At 41.9% G+C, this 21,604-nt stretch overlaps 1 protein-coding gene across 1 annotated transcript in view; it reads right to left on the reverse strand.

Annotated features, from left to right (window-relative positions):
- epha8 (eph receptor A8) overlaps positions 1-21,604 on the reverse strand; it is a 495,908-nt gene that overhangs the window by 365,041 nt on the left and 109,263 nt on the right. The window lies entirely within an intron of this gene.

Genomic DNA, 21,604 nt, shown 5'->3' on the forward strand with positions numbered 1-21,604 from the left:
TCTAAGCCCATCTCCCTACACTATTCCATCATCATCCATCTGCTTATCCAAGGACTGTTTAAAAGCCCCTAATGTGGCTGAGTTAACTACATTGGCAGGCAGGGTGTTCCACGTCCTTACTACTCTGAGTACTCAACGTCAGAATTTCCATCTCCAGTTCCTTCAGCTCAGAATTTATTTAATACTCAGTCTCTGCATTGACATTCTCAGCATTACCACAGATAATAAATAGAAGAAGCTGTCAGCGCCAATTAGACTGTGCCAGATTCAGTTAGGCTGTCCTAGCATGACCTTCCTTATTGCTGATCAGTACTTAATTAATTAGCAATACTCTAAAAGAAACCAGAAGCATCACTCTCCATTAAAGAGCAATGACTGGTTAAATATAGCTTGAGAAACATTTATCTCTGTGTGAGTCAAAGTGAGCAGGCAGGCCTTCATAAACTCGACAGTATTACCACACCACATTGGGAAGTGAAAACCTTCTGGTATTATCACTAGACTATTAATTCAGAGACCAAGATCATGTTCTAGGGACCTGTATTCAAACTCTGCCATGGTAGATGGTGGAATTTAAATTCAATAAAAGTTTGGAAGTAAGAGTCTAAAGAGGACTAGCAAAATTGTGTCAACTTTCAGAAATATCCCATCTGGTTCATTTATACCCCATAGGGAAGGCCTACATATGACTCTTTACTGCCCTCTGGACAATTAGAAATGACAATAATGACAGTAACTGCTGACACTGGAATGAGGGGGCAACTGTGCACATGGGTTTACTTGGAAATGCGGAATGTGCATGTGTCCAACTCTATGTTTCCCCAGGTAGTGATGGAAATTAAAATTCTAGGGGCAGACATACGGTTAAATCTCACAATGATCAGCAGGATGATGTACTGATTTATGGAGTGTTACAATAATCAATAGAATGCTGTACCTTAATAGAATAAAATGCTTGAGTATAGGTCAAGGAAGTGTAGAACAATGGTAGTACACCTAGGTTAGCTATTAATTTTAGCTTAATTGCTCGTGGCAGGTGTAATAATAAATAAGAAACTTGGATACAGGCACAAGATGGCTTCTTGATTCAAGTTAGCAACAAAATGGCTTCTAGGCTGCAAACTGTTTCCTAATTCTGCTAAAGCTACGTAATTCACAAACCCTCAGGCCGCTGCAAAGAAAGATAGTAGACAAGGAGCTTTTCAGAATACAGTAGGAACCTGATAAGATCGAGAAGCACTAACCTCTCTGATTGACCTTCAAATGCAGGTGCAATGGCTTTCTGTCGCAAGATAAAAATGATCTAAGTGTAGTGACATAAGTTGTTTACCAGTTAATACCATTGGGCATGCTGATAATTTTGAAGAAAATAGGTTAGCAAAAAAGTATAAAAAATAACGAACCCTGAGGATCGGGGGCGATTGGGAAACCATTTTCTGATTGTCACAGCTTTTGTTTGCAAATAATAGTTTAACTTCTGGAAGAATTCTCCGCGTCTCCTGGTAGTTTCTCCACTACAGTAGTCATCCAATTCCTTCATAGTTCATTGGTAGAATCAGCTTTCATTGGGCAGCTCATAACAAAGATGGCTCCGCACAGAATGGCACAATAATGAAGCAGGAATCAGAAGGGGCCAGGGCGAGGTGAATGGTGACAGTGAGAGAGAGTGAAGGTACGTGAGAAAAAGAATGTGTGTGTGTAGTCCAAAGTAACTGTTTGAGGGTGGTACATTTGATGTTACTTTTTTTAAACATAATTTTCCTCAAACTTAATAATTCATTAATTTGTTCTTGACTCACAAAAATTATGGATTAGCTCCTTATTGTTCACAATAAAAACAGTTAACTACATTTTTTTCACTGTACATAGGCACAGCCTCCCAAAAGGAGCTCATACATTTGTTGTGACCAACTAAGGAGATTGAACAGAAGGGAACCAGGTTGTAAACACCCCACTGACATCACTCTGCACCACACTATAAGCCATCTAGCCAACTGAGCTAAATAACAATACATGAATAAAGATTCCTAATAGAAACATGAAGCCAAACAAATTTCAAGAGTGTCAAATTTAATTTCACAGCTTGGCATAGTGGGATTTTAAACTCATTACCTATGGGCTCTTGATCCTTTTGAGATATTAGAACATGGAACAATGCAATGCCATTGATGGCAGCTGCAACATAAATGACTGTGGTAGTTGCTGAGAGAACAGACAGACTTAAATCAATCAAACTAAGCATGAACAAGAACAGATTTCTCACAGCCTAAAGCAAGGTCTGCCAATCCTTCCCCTGCAGGGGATGGTTAACTTCATATGAATTTTTATGCACAGGAGGAAAAACTGGAAATGACTGCACTGACAGACAAACAGGTGTACATGTACAGAAAGCATAATGTACCACAACTGACATTTTCAGAGGTGTTTTGGGGTAAATGTCTAATTGCATGGGCTCAAGATGAAATACGATGGATTTGAATTGCATGCCAACAATTCTAATGGTCAAGTGGAGTTCCACAGCAAGTCATCCTCACTGTGGTGTGACTTTGCCTCCAATGGGGTGTTTAGCCTGATGTAGCAATATTCATGTTATCCCTTGTTAACATGAGAAATTAGGTGTGGATATTGTGGTATTGAAGAATCTGAGAGACATTCATTACAACTAAATTTACATATAAACATTACATTAGCCCAGACACTTCTGTGCCTTAGGAATGTTAAGTTACAGAGCAACATGCTTCTAGTCGAGTGTCATGTTTCTTAATAAATAAGGTAAGATAGAAACTAAGAACTTTTTGTCCTCAGATCACATGTTTTAATACCATGATAATGTCATGAGCATATCTGTTGAAGGTGTACTAACGTACAGGCTGTCCAATAGAACAACACATTGTGGTCACTAATTTGAGCAGCACCCTCTGTATTGTGTCTAGCAGTAAGATGATGGGTTTTCTTTGGACCCACAAAGCAAGAAAACATTATAACTTCACTGGACAATACAGTTCAGATTTGGCAATGTGGGGTTCAGCTGATCCTGTTAAAGGGAAGACCAAGCCTAGTTTTACATCACAAACTGAAGAGAGCAACATTGACAGTGCAGGATGTCTTCAGTGCTGCATTTAAGCGCCAACCTAGACTTTATTGGAGTTGGCTTCAAATCTACAATTTATTTACATACTCTGCTGAAACGTTTCTCCTGTTGTAATAATTTACTGGTAGAGTCAACTCTCATTAGGCTACTCATCACATCAGGTCACACTATACTCTGTAAAACAGTTAAATGGATACTGCCACCCTCCCTATTCTGCTTGATTCTAAGGTCCTGTTGTAGAATTTATAATTAAAGTAATTATTATTTTGCCTTTTCCATACCCTTTGGGTTAAGAGTAGGATTGTATAAAGATTCCCCAGAGAGCAATAATGCTCTTTTAGGACCTTCAGCCTTCATAAGAATTGTCACCATATATTTTATACATTTGGTCACTTACTGGCGTAAATCTGTTTTTGTTTCAATAAAAGGTGTGTTTACCTTGTTAGTCTACAAGGTAAATCTGGCAAGGACCTGGTAAGTGTAAGGGCAAGCTAAAACTACTCGTTTTCCAGCCCCGACTCAGTCTGTATTGTTCAAACCAATTAGACACCTGTGAAAGAACTCTCTCATGGACTGCACCAATAAACTGTGATCAAGATATCCATTCATTCAGCCAATTCTGATGTTTCACTTCCTCTCCATTGGCCCCGCCTCCTCCCTGCAAACTAGTGTGCACCTCGCCTAACTCTAAAGTTTCCAGGACAACAAAATGTGAGGCTGGATGAACACAGCAGGCCAAGCAGCATCTCAGGAGCACAAAAGCTGACGTTTCGGGCCTCGACCCTTCATCAGAGAGGGGGATGGGGTGAGGGCTCTGGAATGAATAGGAAGAGAGGGGGAGGCGGAGCGAAGATGGAGAGAAAAGAAGATAGGTGGAGAGAGTATAGGTGGGGAGGTAGGGAGGGGATAGGTCAGTCCAGGGAAGATGGACAGGTCAAGGAGGTGGGATGAGGTTAGTAGGTAGATGGGGGTGCGGCTTGGGGTGGGAGGAAGGGATGGGTGAGAGGAAGAACAGGTTAGGGAGGCGGAGACAGGTTGGACTGGTTTTGGGATGCAGCGGGTGGAGGGGAAGAGCTGGGCTGGTTGTGTGTTGCAGTGGGGGGAGGGGACGAACTGGGCTGGTTTAGTGATGCAGTTGGGGAAGCGGAGGTTTTGAAACTGGTGAAGTCCACATTGATACCATTAGGCTGCAGGGTTCCCAAGCGGAATATGAGTTGCTGTTCCTGCAACCTTCGGGTGGCATCATTGTGGCACTGCAGGAGGCCCATGATGGGCATGTCATCTAAAGAATGGGAGGGGGAGTGGAAATGGTTTGCGACTGGGAGGTGCAGTAGTTTGTTGCGAACTGAGCGGAGGTGTTCTGCAAAGTGGTCTCCAAGCCTCCGCTTGGTTTCCCCAATGTAGAGGAAGCCACACCGGGTACAGTGGATGCAGTATACCACATTGGCAGATGTGCAGGTGAACCTCTGCTTAATGTGGAATGTCATCTTGGGGCCTGGGATAGGGGTGAAGGGGGAGGTGTGGGGGCAAGTGTAGCATTTCCTGCGGTTGCAGGGGAAGTGGCCGGGTGTGGTGGGGTTGGAGGGCAGTGTGGAGCGAACAAGGGAGTCACGGAGAGAGTGGTCTCTCCGGAAAGCAGACAGGTGTGGGGATGGAAAAATGTCTTGGGTGGTGGGGTCGGATTGTAGATGGTGGAAGTGTCGGAGGATGATGCGTTGTATCCGGAGGTTGGTGAGGTGGTGTGTGACAACAAGGGGGATCCTCTTTGGGCGGTTGTGGCGGGGGCGGGGTGTGAGGGATGTGTTGCGGGAAATACGGGAGACGCGGTCAAGGGCGTTCTCGATCACTGTGGGGGGAAAGTTGCGGTCCTTGAAGAACTTGGACATCTGGGATGTGCGGGAGTGGAATGTCTTGTCGTGCGAGTAGATGCGGCGGAGGCGGAGGAATTGGGAATAGGGGATGGAATTTTTGCAGGAGGGTGGGTGGGAGGAGGTGTATTCTAGGTAGCTGTGGGAGTCGGTGGGCTTGAAATGGACATCAGTTACAAGCTGGTTGCCTGAGATGGAGACTGAGAGGTCCAGGAAGGTGAGGGATGTGCTGGAGATGGTGAACTGAAGGTTGGGGTGGAAGGTGTTGGTGAAGTGGATGAACTGTTCGAGCTCCTCTGGGGAGCAAGAGGCGGCGCCGATACAGTCATCAATGTACCGGAGGAAGAGGTGGGGTTTGGGGCCTGTGCGGAAGAGGGACTGTTCCACGTAACCTACAAAGAGGCAGGCATAGCTGGGGCCCATGCGGGTGCCCATGGCCACCTCCTTAGTCTGGAGGAAGTGGGAGGAGTCAAAAGAGAATTTGTTGAGGGTGAGGACGAGTTCGGCTAGGCGGATGAGGGTGTCGGTGGAGGGGGACTGGTCGGGCCTGCGGGACAGGAAGAAGCGGAGGGCCTTGAGGCCATCTGCATGCGGAATGCAGGTGTATAGGAACTGGACGTCCATGGTGAAGTTGAGGAGTTGGGGGCCAGGGAATTGGAAGTCCTGGAGGAGGTGGAGGGCGTGGGTGGTGTCACGGACGTAGGTGGGGAGTACTCTAAACTTTCCAGAGTTTATTTCCTATCTCTGTCATACAGTCTCCAACTTATCTTATCCAGTGACTCAGTTCCTGCTCTCTCATCTCTCTTATCTTTAACCTGATCAACCAACTTCTCTTTTTGGTCCCGATTTTAAGTTACATCATTGGCCATTTGCTTTCTTCAAGTACTGTCCCATTCAAGAACAGAAACCTTATCTTTGATCCATTTAGCGAGCTCTGTTCTCTAGCCACTGACCCATATTCATTTCTCTGACAACTGCCTGAGTTTGATTCAGAACATTCACAAAGTTGGCGTCCAACGGAGTTCTACGCTTAGCTTTCAAACATTCATCTACTCCTTTGTTAAGACTTTTTACTTTCACCCATCTGAAACATTTCCAAATTCCACCCTGCTTCAGCGCTGCTGAATCTCATATCCATGATTTTGCTGGACCTTGACTTGACTATCCCAAGGCTCTTCTGGCTAGCCTCCCATGTTACAACTATATTGGAACCCACCTGGAAATGTTTCAACTTTAAAATTCTCACCCACTTTTTCTAAACCCTGCCCTTGTCCATCTCTGTGGCCTCCTTCAGTTTACATCTCTGAAAGGCATTTCCCGGATTCACAGCATCACAGAGTCCCTACAGTGTGGAAATAGGTCTTTTGGCCCAACAAGTCTACACCGACCTTGGAGCATCCCACCCAGACCCATTCCCCCATCACCCTCTTGTGAAGGGCAGCACAGTGGCTCAGTGATTATCACTGCAGCCTCACAGCGCCAGAGACTTGGGTTTGATTCCTACCTTGGGCAGCTGTCTGTGTGGAGTTTGCACATTCTCCCAGTGTCTGCGTGGGTTTCCTCCGGGTGCTCCAGTTTCCTTCCACAGTCCAAAGATGTGCAGGTTAGGTGGATTGGCCATGCTAAATTGCCCCATAGTGTTCAGGGGTGTGTGGGTTATAGGGGGATGGGTCTGGGTGGGATGCTTCAAGGGGCGGTGTGGGCTTGTTGGGCCAAAGGGCCTGTTTCCATACTGTAGGGAATCTAATCTAAAAAAACCCAACTAATCTACACATCTCTGAACACTATGGGCAATTTAGCATGGCCAATCCACCTAGCCTGCACATCTTTAGATTGTGGGAGGAAACCGGAGCACAGACAGCGGGAGAATGTGCAAACTCTGCACAGACAATCGCACAAGGCTGGAATCCAACCCGGGCCCCTGGCGCTGTGAGGCGACAGTGCTGACCACTGAGCCAACGTGCCATCCATGAAAAGTTAATTAAATCTGGAATCTTGTGTGCACTCTAATAATTTTATCGTTATTATTGGCAGTCATACCAGCAGCCTTTGTTCTTATCTTTATTTTCATTTTAACTGCCTTAGGCCTAAGTTTTTAAAATTTCCTCCTTATGCCTCTCTCCCCCTCTGCTTTAAACTAGCTCCAGAAAATTAACTTATTTGACTAAGCATTTGGTCAGTTTGCCTAATATCCTAACACAAAGTCATACAGCATGGGCTCTTTGGTACAGCCAGTCCATGCTAAACGTATTTCCAAACTAAACCAGTCCAATCTGCCTGCTCCTGGCCCATATACCTCCAAATTTTTCCTGTTTGCCTACTTATCTAATTGTCTTTTAAAGGCTATAACTGTTCCTGTATGTACCACTTCCTCAGGAAGTTCAGTTCACACACGAACCACCCTCTGTGTAAAAAAATTTGCCCCTCATGTATTTAAATATCTCTCCTCACCTTAAAAATATGCCTGCTAGTTTTGAAAACTCCCAGCCAAGGGTAAAGATACCTACATTTTTACCCTAATGATGTATAAGTTCACTTCTCAATCTGCTACACTCCAGTTAAAAGAAAGTCCCAGCTTATGCATCAGAGATAATAGGAACTGCAAATGCTGGAGAATCTGAGGTAACAAGGTGTGGAGCTGGATGAACACAGCAGGCCAAGCAGCATCTTAGGAGCAAGAAAGCTGACTTTTCGGGCTTGGAAGGGTCAAGGCCCAAAACGTCATCTTTTCTGCTCCCAAGGTGCTGTTTGGCCTGCTGTGCTCATCTAGCTCCACAACTTGTTATCCCAGCTTATGCAGCCTTTCTTAATAACTCAAACCTTCCCTACGTGGCAATGTGCTGGTAAATCTCTTCTGAACCATTTTTGGTGGCTTTGTGCAACAATCCTGTGAGGAAACTATTTTATTTCACTAAAGATGCTATTTCAATCTGAGCTGTTGCTGCAGTAATGAATCTATTCCATTAAAATTTGGCAATGGGGCTATAAAATTGTGACATCACTTCGAATTGTATTTAAATTACATTCTGTTCTTTGTCACATTCAATCATGAATTATGACCAAAACAGACAAGAGTGAAGAGCCTTCCAAGAATAAAATTGTAGGCAGGTCTCAGGCTGTGAACGGGTTCCATTTGAATTCATTCACAACTTAATTTGTATGCAAGTCGGAACACAATGCAGGGAAATATAAAATATTGCTTTGTAAGTACGGAAAATATTTGTGTGTCAATCTTTAAAATTACATTGTTGTAAAGGATTGTGTTGGTGAGTGTAAGCTTTTGTAAGTCTGGCATTCATAAATCGGGAACTCCCCTAACCCTGTATTTGTAATCATTTTATTTGGGATAAGTTCTTAACTGGCATCTAGGAAGACTAGATTTCACAACATCAGAACAATTCTGAAGAAGGATCACTATACCTGAAATGCTGACTCTGCTTTCTCCCTACAGATGCTGACACACCTACTAAGTTTCTCCAGCAATTTCTGTTTTTTGTCTGAGACAAAGTAAATTGTCCCCATGAATTGGATGAATGTTACAATCATGCTAATGCCAGCTTGCTTTTCAGAAGGCAAGGGTGTGGGCCCTTACGTGTAACCCAAATTATTTCATCCCACTTTACAGCATGCAACGGTATAATAACAGTAGGAAAAATAAATGTTACCCAAATGGATAACTGATTACCACAGCAAGTGTAATCTGATCATTGTATATTCATTTTATTACGTTATATATTAGTGAAAGAAATTACTGAGTTGGAAACTGTCAAGATTAGAGAATAATTAACTTGTGTTCAAGGAATCAATTAAAGAGCTCACTTCAAACAATTCACAATTTTAGATTTATTGTCAGCCACTGAACAGATCCCAACATCTGTAACTCGTTAATTTAATCTCATAATTCATCTGTTTGCTTAATTTGTTATTTGCAGGATTGTGCTTAAAGATCTATTTATTTTAATTATCCACTTAATGATGATGCTCCCTCATTCATACCAGTGAAGTAGAGTTACATTCATCATCACTCTATAGTCTATGTTTAAACCTTTCATGTTTAGGATTCCTTCTGTGGCTCTTTTAGACTGTCTTCTGGTGATGCCTGCAATTCATTGCTTTGATCCTGGATGACTATTTCTTTTCCACGCAGCCCAGATATTCACTAATATTCCATTTCAGATTAACTTGCCTCAGCTCTCCTTTCGCATGACTTCTAGATCAACCCCATGACCATTGGCTTTAAATTGCTGATTCTTCAACTAACACCAAACTGTAGTCACGTCCTATGCTTCTCTTACACAGCTAAACTGTGAAGAAAACTAATCTATCTATTAGACAATGGAACGATTCCTTCATCAGCGAATATAATTGATTGCTGAGGCATGAATCTTTGAGAGCCAATTCCAGCCTCAATTGCTTGGATCGTGTTAGTCATCCAAACCTGAGACAGCCTTCTGTACTATTCTTGCTAATCAGCAAATACAGTTAATAGAAATGCAAATGGAAACTCTGATTCAATCACTGGAAAATTAATCAAGACTGCTACTTTATTCTTCAGCTCATCATCTGCTTTACATCAGGTTTGGAGTCCTCAGAGGAGGATTATACAGTGGTCAGCATCTGAATTTCAAACTTCCTCAAGACATGTCTGCACCAATGGGAGTATTTTTTTATCTCTCTCTTGCAATCATATTGGAAAGAAATGCTATTGTTAGTACCCAACTTTGTTAAATCTTGGAATTAAAAGATTTTAAGACATTAAATCTGAGGCTGCTCAGAAAATTAAGGCTCATCAAGGAAATGACTGAGTTCAGATAATAGTCAAATTAATAATGGTTCCCTTGTATTGTTATCAAATACATGTTACAAGACATTTGGTTTGCTCTCTCATACACTTCTTTTATCTAAAATTTATGAAGTGGTAAATTAATTAGTTTTGTTAATGAAAATATGATGAGGCTGATTTGTTAGATCTGCTGATGACACAGTATATACTTACAATCAACTTTCAGTCAGCTCTATTCAGCTGAGGTTGAAATTAGACAGGACTCCGACTCCAGAAGTTAAATTCATTGGCAGACAAGTGTCTGCAATTTCAGTAGAGATTCTCACAATTTATTATCACAACTAGCATGGAAGCATGGCTGAAATAGCTGATCATTTATGCCAGGATATTAGTTGAAGTTACAGGCTCAATAACATGACAAGAGTTTGAAAATGTCGATTTCATCAATCAATCACAGAACACAAGTGAAGACATCCAACCTGATTAATCAGATCAGAACATGGCATACAGCTCCTTGTGAGGCAGACAAATATCTACCTATACAGGATACAGTCAAAAATAAGAAACTGGTTGGTCTAACTATCCGAGATACTCTTCCAATCAAAGATATTACCCGATCCAGCAATCCAGGATACTGCAAGGAAGAAAGTCCTTCTTTTCAACAGAGAAGTTCTCTTCTACAATAGATATTCACAAGGTCAAACATCCCCAGGTGATTTTATGAGACAACTACCTGAGTTGCCTCATAAAATGTAGGAAATTCAGGAGATTAAGGGTTTTCCAGATAATAAAATGGACAAGCCATGTGGTACTCAAGGAACGAGATACTCCTCAATAGATATCTGACAGATACAAGATCCTCCAGTGGAGAAACGATCCTCAGATCACAACCAGGGTCAATGGTCCTCAAGTGAAAGACCTACCATTCTTGCAAGCCTGAAGTGTGTATGCCCTGGAAAAATTGTGAACTTTTAGACAAGGCAGGTTGACTCTATTATTCAGTTCATCGCCAGAGAAATGAACAAAGAGTGACTGTCACCTATTTTGTTGATTTGAAATCAGCGTTGTGCATGTACATGTTCTTTCTAGCTGCGGAGAAAAATGAAAGATAGGAAACATGTATACACACTGCGCCTGTTTCAACTCAACAAAACAAGTGGCAACCATTAACTGCTTCATTTTTAGAGCAATGCATTAATGAATCAGAATCAGCATGCCTTATTTCAAATTTCGACAAAGTTTGACAATTAACTATAACTCATCATTAACTGGTGCATTCTCCATGGCATTGCCTTACCGAAGGTTATACGCCAACTTTACTTTATTCATTCATGGGATGTGGGCATCGCTGCTAGACCAGCATTTATTGCCCAACCCTAATCGCCCAGAGGTCAGTTAAGAGTCAACCACATTTGCTGTGGGTCTGGAGTCGCATCTGGTGGTGGCAGATTTCCTTCCCGAAATGAAATTAGTGAACCAGATGGGTTTTTCCTAACAATTGACCAATGATTCTGTGGTCATCATTGAACTCTCAATTCCAGATTATTATTGAATTCAAATTCTACCATCTGCAAGATTTGAACCCAGGTCCCCAGGACATTACCTGGTTCTCTAGCCTAATAAGTCTAGTGATAAAACCACTAAGCCATCACCTAACAGTAGAATCAGTCTGGTGAATCTTTGTTGCACTCCCTCCATAGCTGGAACATCCTTCCTGAGATAACGGACACCAAAACTACACATTCTGGGTGTGATCTCATGAAGACCCTATGGCTGTACAAGGCTCTGGTCAGACTACATTTGGAATATTGTGAGCAGCTTTGGGCCCCGTACCTGAGGAAGGATGTGTGAGTGTTTGAGGGAGTCCAGAGGAGGTTGACAAGAATGATCACAGGGATGACGGGTTTGTCACATGAGGAGCAGTTGACGACTCTGGATCTGTACTCGATAGAGTTTAGAACAGTGGCAGGAATATGTTTGTAACTTGCAGAATACTGAGAGATCTGGATAGAATGGAGATGGAAAAGATGTTTCCACTAGAAGGAAAGACTAAGACCAGAGGGCACAGCCTCAGAGTGAAGAGACGACCCTTTGAATTGGGATGAGTGGGAATTTCTTCAGCCAGACTTAGTTAATCTGTATCACTCTTTGTTGCAAAAGGCTATGGTTGCCAAGTCATTGAGTGTCTTTAAGACAGTGATAGATAGGTTCTTGACTAATAAGGAGATCAAGGGTTACAGGGAGAGGACAGGAGAATAGGCTTGAGAAAAAAAGCAGCCATGATCAAATCGCAGAGTAGACTTAATGGGCAGAATGGCCTTATTATGCTCCTGTATGTTATTTTCTACAGTACGACATTCCTGCTCCTGTATTCAAAAGTCTCGAGCTCTGAAGGTCAACATTTAGGGCAGCACGGTGGCATGGTGGTTAGCACTGCGGCCTCATAGCACCAGAGACCCAGGTTCAATTCCAGCCTCAGGTGACTGTCTGTGTGGGTTTCCTCCCACAGTCCAAAGATGTGCAGGTTAGGTGGGTTGGTCACGCTAAATTGCCCATAGTGTTCAGGGATTTGTAGATTAGGGGGATGGGTCTGGATGGATGCTCTGAGGTTTGGTGTAGACTTATTGGGCCGAAGGGCCTGTTTCCACACTGTAGGAATTCTATGATTTACTTTCTTCGCTGCCCACTGAACCTGCATGCTTACAAAGTTTAATCCCCACATTGTGCATAAATATGACTAAACAGACAACACATAATATATGATTACAACAATAAATGTTAGCTGTTAAGGATGCAATAAAACTATTTGGACTGAAACAAAGAAATGCAAGGATGTGATAATAAATGATACTTATGGGACCAAATATTATCATTTGTGCAAATTACATCATATATGCACCTTGTGAGAGGGAATAAATTGGTGAAAGGAGTTTCAATGGATCAAATCAGCTGGGCCTAAGACTAACAAAAACAGCAGTTTCTGGAAAAGTTCAGCAGGTCTGGTAGCATCTGTGAGGAAAAAGTTAGAGTTAACATCTCGGGCCTGGTGACTGTTCCTCAGAGCTTTTGAGGAAGGGCCACCGGACCTGAAACGTTAACACTAATTTTTAATTCACAGATGCTGCCAGACCTACTGAGTTCTTACAGCAACTTCTGTTTTTGTTCCTGATTTACAGCACACTCAGTTCATTCAGTTTTTTTATTTATCTTCAATGCCAGTTGTTTCTATGTTCAAGGGTGCACAGGAGACAATAAACCATGAGATTAAAAAGATCACTCTCCACAAAGAGGCAACGATTGGCCAATTTGAAATAATCTGGAAGAGATAAAAATGATCAAGAGTTGGAACACTGTGAGAAATATTAGCAGGTAATATGCTAACCACATGTGGTGATTGATGATGTATACATGAGAGTGTGGTTGCATGCTCATGAACAGAAGGTTATGTATGTGTATGTTTATACCTCTTTGCAAACTTGGTTGTCACAGTTTACTTGTGAGCAGTGCTCATCTGCAGAAAAATGCTAGGCCCGTGATTTGCTACACTCTGAGCTCTTGGTCTCAATGAGTCATCTTGAAAAGATGAGGATAAGGCTAGGGGAGGTGATGTCACCAGGCCATGGACAAGGTAAGACATCATAGTATATGATCACACAGTTATGAGCAATGCATCAGCGTTGGCAAAGGGGCTTAGGAAAAAGTCACCTCCTGTGTACTACATTAGTCAAGAAATGATGAGTGGTCCAGGTAAGACTTGTGGGAGTGGAACCAGAAATAATAATAATCAGAAATTAATGGTTAACTGGAACAGTTGTCAAAATTATTTTCCACAGATACATCATTAGGTATTCTCATCTCAAAGGTGAGAGGTGATTTTAATAAATTGGCAAAATGTGTCCGATGGTCTCTGACAAAAATGCAAAGCCTCATCGATAAACACAAAATTAAACCAGATGAAGAAAAGGAACAGCATGTTGTATTTGTCTATACATAGTCTTTTCCTAACGCTCTCAGTTTTAATTCAGGATATGCCGTGAGCTTCCGATATAAGCTTTTATTTGATAATATTTCAACAATTAAACCAATTTATTTTATCCCAATGGTGTTGCGAAATTACTGAAGAACCAAGGAGAAAGGGAGTACTGTACGGCACAAAAGGACAATAATCTAACCTTATTCAAGATGTTGAACATTTGCACTGCACCTTTCTTTTCCTATCAGCTGGCCTGATTACTAAATGTTCTGTAAAAAGGGAATGGATCTATTGCAGGGAAATATGTGCTTATCAAAGGAGGGCCTTGAGTTCACCATCAAAAGGGACAGCAGTCAGAAAAAGATGGAAGCAATCACTCCTGACCCTGTTTTGCAGAGATAAAATTTGTCAATGAATTTAACTCAAGAAGCTGTGATGCTGTTTTGTTGTATTCCCACATGCAGATGACACTGACAATGTTTAATTTATTGGCCACTGTCACTTGTTGGTACTCGAGTCTGGACAGCGAGCAATTTGGAGGACAGTGTTCACCAGGGAGGGAATCTGACAAACTAATGAGCTGGCACGGACTGAATCAAGGGATGGACCAACGTACTCGGACTAGTCAACAGGGAAACTGTAAAATGGGTCATGATAAAAGCTGCTAATGAGCCCAGTTCAACCCTCATGCTTTCTTCTGTGGTATCCTCTCAAAACCAGCTTACTTTTCTGGCTAAACTAGTGGAATAGGCTGGAATTTAACTCAAACCAATTGATATGCATAGGTAATTGTGGGAGGTGATAATGTATGATATCATCACTTGATGGGTAACACAGGATCCCCATTTAATAATTTAGGACCTGGCTTTGAATCCCTGCAATGGCAGCTAAAAAAATCCAAATTCAACAAAATGTGGAATTAAAAGTTAGCCTAATAACAACCATGTAACCATTCTTTTATTAAAGCCCTTTAGGGAAGGAAATTTGCTACCCTTACCTGGTCTTGCCAACATCTGGCCTGACTTTTAACAGTCCACTGCTATGGCCTTGACAGCATAGTTAGGGATGGCCTAATCAGCAATGCCCACATCTGATGAACAAGTAATTTCAAAACAGGAGAACTTTACAGTGCAATCAGAATCTGTACTCCTGATCGATGTCTCTCATCTCCCACGTCATACAAACAGAGGTGAAAGCAACAATTTAAATGGAAGCTGTAGCTCTTTGGGTAATGCTCATGTTTCAGGGGCAGGAGGTACAAGCACCTCTTTCCCCTCTGCCCACTCAAGGTTTGTTGTGTCTCCCTGGAGCTCTTCATTGAGGCAGGTTAAGAGGCAAGAGATTTAGTTACTCCCAGCCAGTTTAATAAAACCTTCCTCAGGAGATCCAAAGGAACATCAGGGAAGTAACAGAGGACGTCATGGGAGGAACAGAATTCCGTGTCAAAGGATCTTCAATGAGACCGTAAGATCAAGAAGACAGTGGCCGGTGACTCTCGAGCAACAGTCCTCTAACTCTGTACACAGCAGCAATGTTCAGAAATAGAAATAGATGGGTGCTCAAAGCAAAGGGCAGAAGGAATGCTAATGTTGGCAAACGAGAATTATAGGTGAGATTCAATGTCACTGGTAGGTCTTAAGAGTAAAACATAGGCCAGATTGCTCAGAGAAAACAAGCTACTGGGGGGGAGGGGAATCCGATGAGGACAGAGTTCCTGGCCTGAATAGTTGTACTCAATGTTGAGTTGTGAAGGATGTAATGTGCTATGGGGCTGTTAATATTCCCAGGTGAAGAGAATGAAAATGTACACACTGTGCTTGAACTCTGTCACTGATGGGTCAATCATATTATCCCACCTGCTGGCTTGCCACAGTTCTCATCAACTTCTTCCTCTCATTTCTTGCATAGGCCCTGAAGCCTATATCACACATGGAGTGGAACAGTGCAAGTCTCACCAGTCTCCTCAGTGGGGAAACACTCCACGCAGCTGGCACCTCCACACTGTTCCTCCAGACCAGTGCTCAAATTTCCGCATCAGGCAAAATCACTCCCAAAAGCGGCAAAATGAACAGAGAAATGAATAAAGGGGGCAACCAAACAGAAAATATGAAGGGGAGCACCAGAAAGTTTGAAAGGAGATGTTCCTCCAATCACAGACCACATATCCCCATCTCATTTGCTCTGATACTTTCACTCACGAGTTGATGAAGCACAGTCGTGGGAGGGGGCCAGCTTGTGATTAGGGAAGCAGTGTGAAGGTGGGAATGGGGCAAACCAAATGGGCCAGGTCAGTAGAAATCAGATTTTGATGGCAAGGGCAGAAGTGAGTGAGAGCAAAGGGAACAAGGGAGGAGAAGCCAGTGACTGCCGAAGGGGAGAGAGTGAAATATTGAATGGCTACAAAAGGGGAGAGGAAGTGAGGCTGCCAAAGGGAACCTATCAACCAATGGGTACCTACTAAACTGCAAACCAGGAAAACATGAAATCAGAATTAAAGTTAATGATTGGGGATGCTGTTCCCATGTATCTGCTGCCCTTGTCCTTCTAGATGGAAGCGGCTGTGGGTTTGGAAGGTGCTGTCCAAGGATCTTTGGTGAATTTCTGCAGTGCATCTTGTAGATAGTACATACTGCTGCTACTAAGTGTCGGTGGTGGACGGAGTGAATGTTTTTGGATATAGTGCCAATCAAGCGGGCTGCTTTGTCCTGGATGGTGTCATTGTTCTTGTGTGTTGTTAGGGCCACACTCATCCAGGCAAGTTGGGAGTATTTCATCACACTCCTGACTTGTGCCTTGTAGATGGTGGACAAGCTTTGAGGAGTCAGGAGATGAGTTACTCGCTGCAGTATTATCAGCTTCTGGCCTGCTCTTGTAGCTACTGTGTTAATGTGGTGAATCCAGTTGAATTTCTGGTCAATGATAACCCCCAGGATGTTGAAAGTGGGGGTTCAGTGATGGTAACACCATTGAATGTCAAGGGGCTGTGGTTAGATAATCTCTTATTGGTGATGGGTATAGCCGGGCACTTGTGTGCTGTGAATGTCACTTGTCACTTGTCAGCCCAAGCCTGGATATTATTCAGATCTTGTTGCATGTGAGCATGGACTGCTTCAGTGTCTGAGGAGCCAATGAGCAGAGATGATAGGAATGGATGCCAACCGAGTGGAAGCCAGCTGCATTCCATCCAGTACGTGATGATATTATGGCTATAAGAGCTGTTCTTTGTCCTTATTTTTTGTGAAGAGATATTGAGACAGAGATACTGAGGATCCTGCTTAAAGCCAATAAAGCAAACAGTTTATGAATCCCTGTTTTTTTTTGCAAAAGTTAGAACAATAGCCTGGCTGAGTGGGGTCAAGCTCCCAAAGAACATGGTTTCTACTTTTAGCTTTCAGCCATTGCTGGGATTTCAAAACTAGTTGTGGAAGCATCTGTTCCTCTCTCTGTTACAGCTAAAAGCTGGAGTTCTCTTCCTGCTGCTAGAATTGCTGTGAGACAATCTATTTTACTGGCTTTACCTTTGCTAAGAGTGTGCTTCTGGGATATTACTGATTAGAGCAGTTTACAATTTTGTTAAGCATTTCGATAAGGTTACAGTTAAGCCAATTCTTTTATTTTTATTTTGTCTGTCTTTTAACTATAGTATATGAATAAAGTGTGTTTTGCTTCAGACCTGGTAGATTGGCCAATCAAATTGCATTTGGATCGCAATCAAAATATGCAAGATCTTCTATTAGACATTTTGCAGTTCTGCTCAGCCCATATCTTGAATAAAATGTGTTCATAGCAGTGTCAGCTTTCACTCCAGATGAAGTGGATCATCAAAGTGGAACATTCAGATTTCCCTTATTCGTGAATTACATAACACCATATGTATGCTGTTCACGGATGCTGTAGAGCAATGCTCCTTGAAGATTTCATTCATGAGCGTTTTTTATACTGTTTTGCAGATCTCAAGATACTGCAATTAACTTGTGCACTATATTCTGAAGTCTATAAGGCCTCTACATCCTGCAGTTTATCCATGATTTGCAAGATATATTGTGCTATTAATTTGATGGTTTAGATTCTGTAATTTAACAATGCTTAATGTGCAACATATGGTGTTATGCATGGCAGTCACTTGTGCTCAATATGCTGCACTGTACTAGTCTTATGCACCATGCAATATTTGTACATTTCATCATTTTGCTATTGATCTTGCAGTTTATTTGTGTTCTGTATGCTTAAGATTACTCATCTTTGATATGCCATAGAATCTAGTGTTTCTCCGTCAAATATGTTCATAAGACTGACGCTCTGTGTGCTGCACTGTCTTAGTCTCATATACTAAAGAGCACCAGTCTTCTACAAGTTGCAGTTCGCCAGACTTTTTATGCAGTTTTCTAGTTTTTTTTTAACTAATCTACCTGTTTGGAAAGGTTTTGTGGCACCTCCAGGGCGGGTGGGATTTGAACCTGTATCTCCTGAACCTGGAACACTCCCATTGTGCCACAAGACCCTAATTTGCCGGCATTTTATTTCAACAAACTACATGATTAGGATGTACCCTCAATTCACAACAATTATGCTGTTGATTATTTAATATATTTTAATCAAACTGTTCATAAATTTTATTACACATCTCTGGAGTGGGTGGGACATGAATCCAGGTCTGCTGTGTGAAACAGGTGGCAGATCAATAGCAACAACCCTGCCATGAGTAATGGTACTGATGGGCATTTCCATATGATTCCTGCAGAGGTTCATTCAATTTAAAGAACAGATAGATAGGGCCCACCTGCTCAGGAATCAATACAACTGCAGTCACAGATAGGAAATCATTTACTGTTATTTGTCCATGTGATGAGGGCATTGCTGGCTCAATCAGCTTTTAATTAGGTCAGAAATCACACAATACCAGGTTATAGTCCAACAGTGATAATGGGAACTGCAGATGCTGGAGAATCCAAGATAATAAAATGTGAAGCTGGATGAACACAGCAGGCCAAGCAGCATCAGAGGAGCACAAAAGCTGACGTTTTGGGCCTAGACCCTTCATCAGAGAGGGGTTGTTTTAATTCACATGCTTTCAGAGTGCTGCTCTTTCATCAGGTGAGCTCTTTCACCTGAAGATGGAGCAGTGCTCTAAAAGCTTGTGATTTCAAATAGATCTGTTGGGCTATAACCTAGTGTCAAGTGACTTCTGACTTTGCCCACCCTAGTCCAACACCGACACCTCCACATCTTAGTACTTAATTAGCCATTCCGAATTACCTAGTGGATAGTTAAGAGATAACCACTTGGCTGTGAAGTCTGAGGTCTCACATAGGTCATACCAAGCATGGAGAGCAGATTTCCTTCCCTTAAGAACATTAGTGAACTAGTTGGGCTTTAATGACAATCGATTGTGGTTACATGGTCATCATTAGCCAGCTTTTTAATTTTGTAATTTTATTGAATTTAAATGTTGTGAGATGCTACAATGGGATGCAATTTCCTGTCCCAGAACATTAACCTGGAACTCTGGATTACTAGCCCAATCTCATTCCTACTACGTCATTGTCTCCCCCATATTTCCAACTTGGGAAAAATAAACGCATGCTTTAAAATTCATCCATTGGGGTTATAATTCAGCTGATTGAATAGAAGGCATGCATTATAGATTGGAAGGCTACTCAACCTACCAATCAACCTATAATTCCACCAACAAATAATCACTAAAGTGATAAATGTAAGCAGGAACAGACAGTAATAAACTTACAATCACAATAATCATCAGGAAAACTAAGTCTTTGTGTATCTCTTCAGCTCAGTCAATGTTAATTGTCATCATTTAAAACAGGTCAACGTATTTACCAGCATTTTTAGTTTAAGATGATGCAGTTATCAATTTGCTGCTCCTTCTCTAAGTCCTCTTTTAATAATATGGTGTACTTGGTGTTTGATTATGCTTGTCTGTTGCCTGCTCACAGTGGATGGTTAATTAACTAGGCATGGTCACTTAGAAAATGCAATGAAATTGAGGCAAGCTACTTTAAGCATAAGACTGTGGACTTTTTAAAGCATTAATTAAAACTTATTCTACTCATCAAGAAGTTGTTGTATCATCCCAGCGCATGTCTTCAAGGCAGAAATCACAAGTAAGAGACAATGCAAAAACCCATTTTTGGCCAAGTTTATCGTCACCTATTCTACTGTCTCTATTGACTTGGTGCCAATATTCTACACTCCTATGAAGGTGTAGAGGCAAATGCTTACATGAAAATCTTCATGAAAATGCAAATGACTTACATAAAATAAACTCATTTCAATGCTGAAAAGTTCTGAGCAGGTCGATGTGAAAAATTAACTTTACCTGGGGTGTAGCATGACTGATCCTCCGAAGAAAATATTTTCCCCACTTCATCATTTACAATCCCTGCAGAAATATCAAAATCTAATGCGACAAATTGTGTCTTTCACTCTTTATTGAATACGAGCTTACCATCCCACTGCAAACTCATTAAAATCATTTCTCATCATTCAGACTGTTGGTTATTCATTTGCAAAAACAAACCAGACTATGGAATGTGGTCTTCAAAATTTGAAATCTATCAAAAACGGAAGGGATTTTCTCAGACACCTTGATGCAAGTTTAACTTCTATCCTCAATGTTGAACCCCTACAGCATGGAAGCAGGCCATTCCTCCCATACCAACCCTCTAAAAAGCATCCCTGCAGACCCATCCCCGTATTTCCCACCCGAGCTAATACAGGCAATTTAGCATAGCCAATCCACCTAAACTGCACATTGTCGTACTGTGGGGTGAAACCCACACAGACACAGGGACAATGTACAAACTCCACACAGTCATCCAAGGTTGGAATTGAACCCAGATCCTGGTGCTGTAAGGCAGTAGCGCTAGCCACTTAGAGACCATGCTGCTTCTTGTTTCTCAGTTACACATTGTTCATCACCTTTGAGTTTTATAAGGTTGGTGTATATCACATTCGTACACATGGCTAGCACGAGGGGTCATAGTTTTAAGCTGGTTGGTGGAAAGTATCGAGGGGATGTCAGAGGCAGGTTCTTTACGCAGAGAGTTGTGAGAGCATGGAATGCGTTGCCAGCAGCAGTTGTGGAAGCAAGGTCATTGGGGTCATTTAAGTGACTGCTGGACATGTATATGGTCACAGAAATTTGAGGGTGCATACATGAGGATCAATGGTTGGCACAACATCGTGGGCTGAAGGGCCTGTTCTGTGCTGTACTGTTCTATGTTCTATGTTCTATATGTTTGTATATTTTTGTATGTATGTGTTTGTTAACGTGCACATATATGTCCACATTTTCTATCGATGTGGCATGTCTCATCTACTCAAATGTCTGTGTGTGTATGCATGGTGAGGGTTTGTAAAAGTGTGCGCAAGCCTTTTTACATGTGTGTTTGTACATCTGTATTTTTGTGTGTGCTTTTCTTTGATTCCGTTGTTATGCTTCTATTTCTATGTGTGCACATTTGAATTCATATCAGTGGCAACACCACAATATAAAACAGTAATAATAGCTTGTCCTGTCATATATTTTCTGTGAATTTGTCCTTTGGCAGCAATGGTTGTAGATATTTTCTGATAAACCTGTTCAGAGTTGTTATGATGCATCTCTAGAGCAGGTTGGGGCTTGATTGGAGGCCTCCTGACTCAGATATAGACTCACCATCATTGTGCCACCTGAGCCTTCAATGAGCTGCTTGTATTCAATGTTGAACTTCCTTTATAGATCAAATGACAACCTTAAGAGGAACTATTTGGAGTTCATGACTGACATGCAAATAGTCATTAGCGGATGAGAACAAATCAAGATCCATTAAATTCACTTTTTAGCATTCTGAGAGTTGCATGATAGATTCAATAATCAAATTCTTCAT

Source organism: Stegostoma tigrinum, chromosome 28 (genome assembly GCF_030684315.1).
Source record: "Stegostoma tigrinum isolate sSteTig4 chromosome 28, sSteTig4.hap1, whole genome shotgun sequence".
Taxonomy (NCBI): domain Eukaryota; kingdom Metazoa; phylum Chordata; class Chondrichthyes; order Orectolobiformes; family Stegostomatidae; genus Stegostoma; species Stegostoma tigrinum.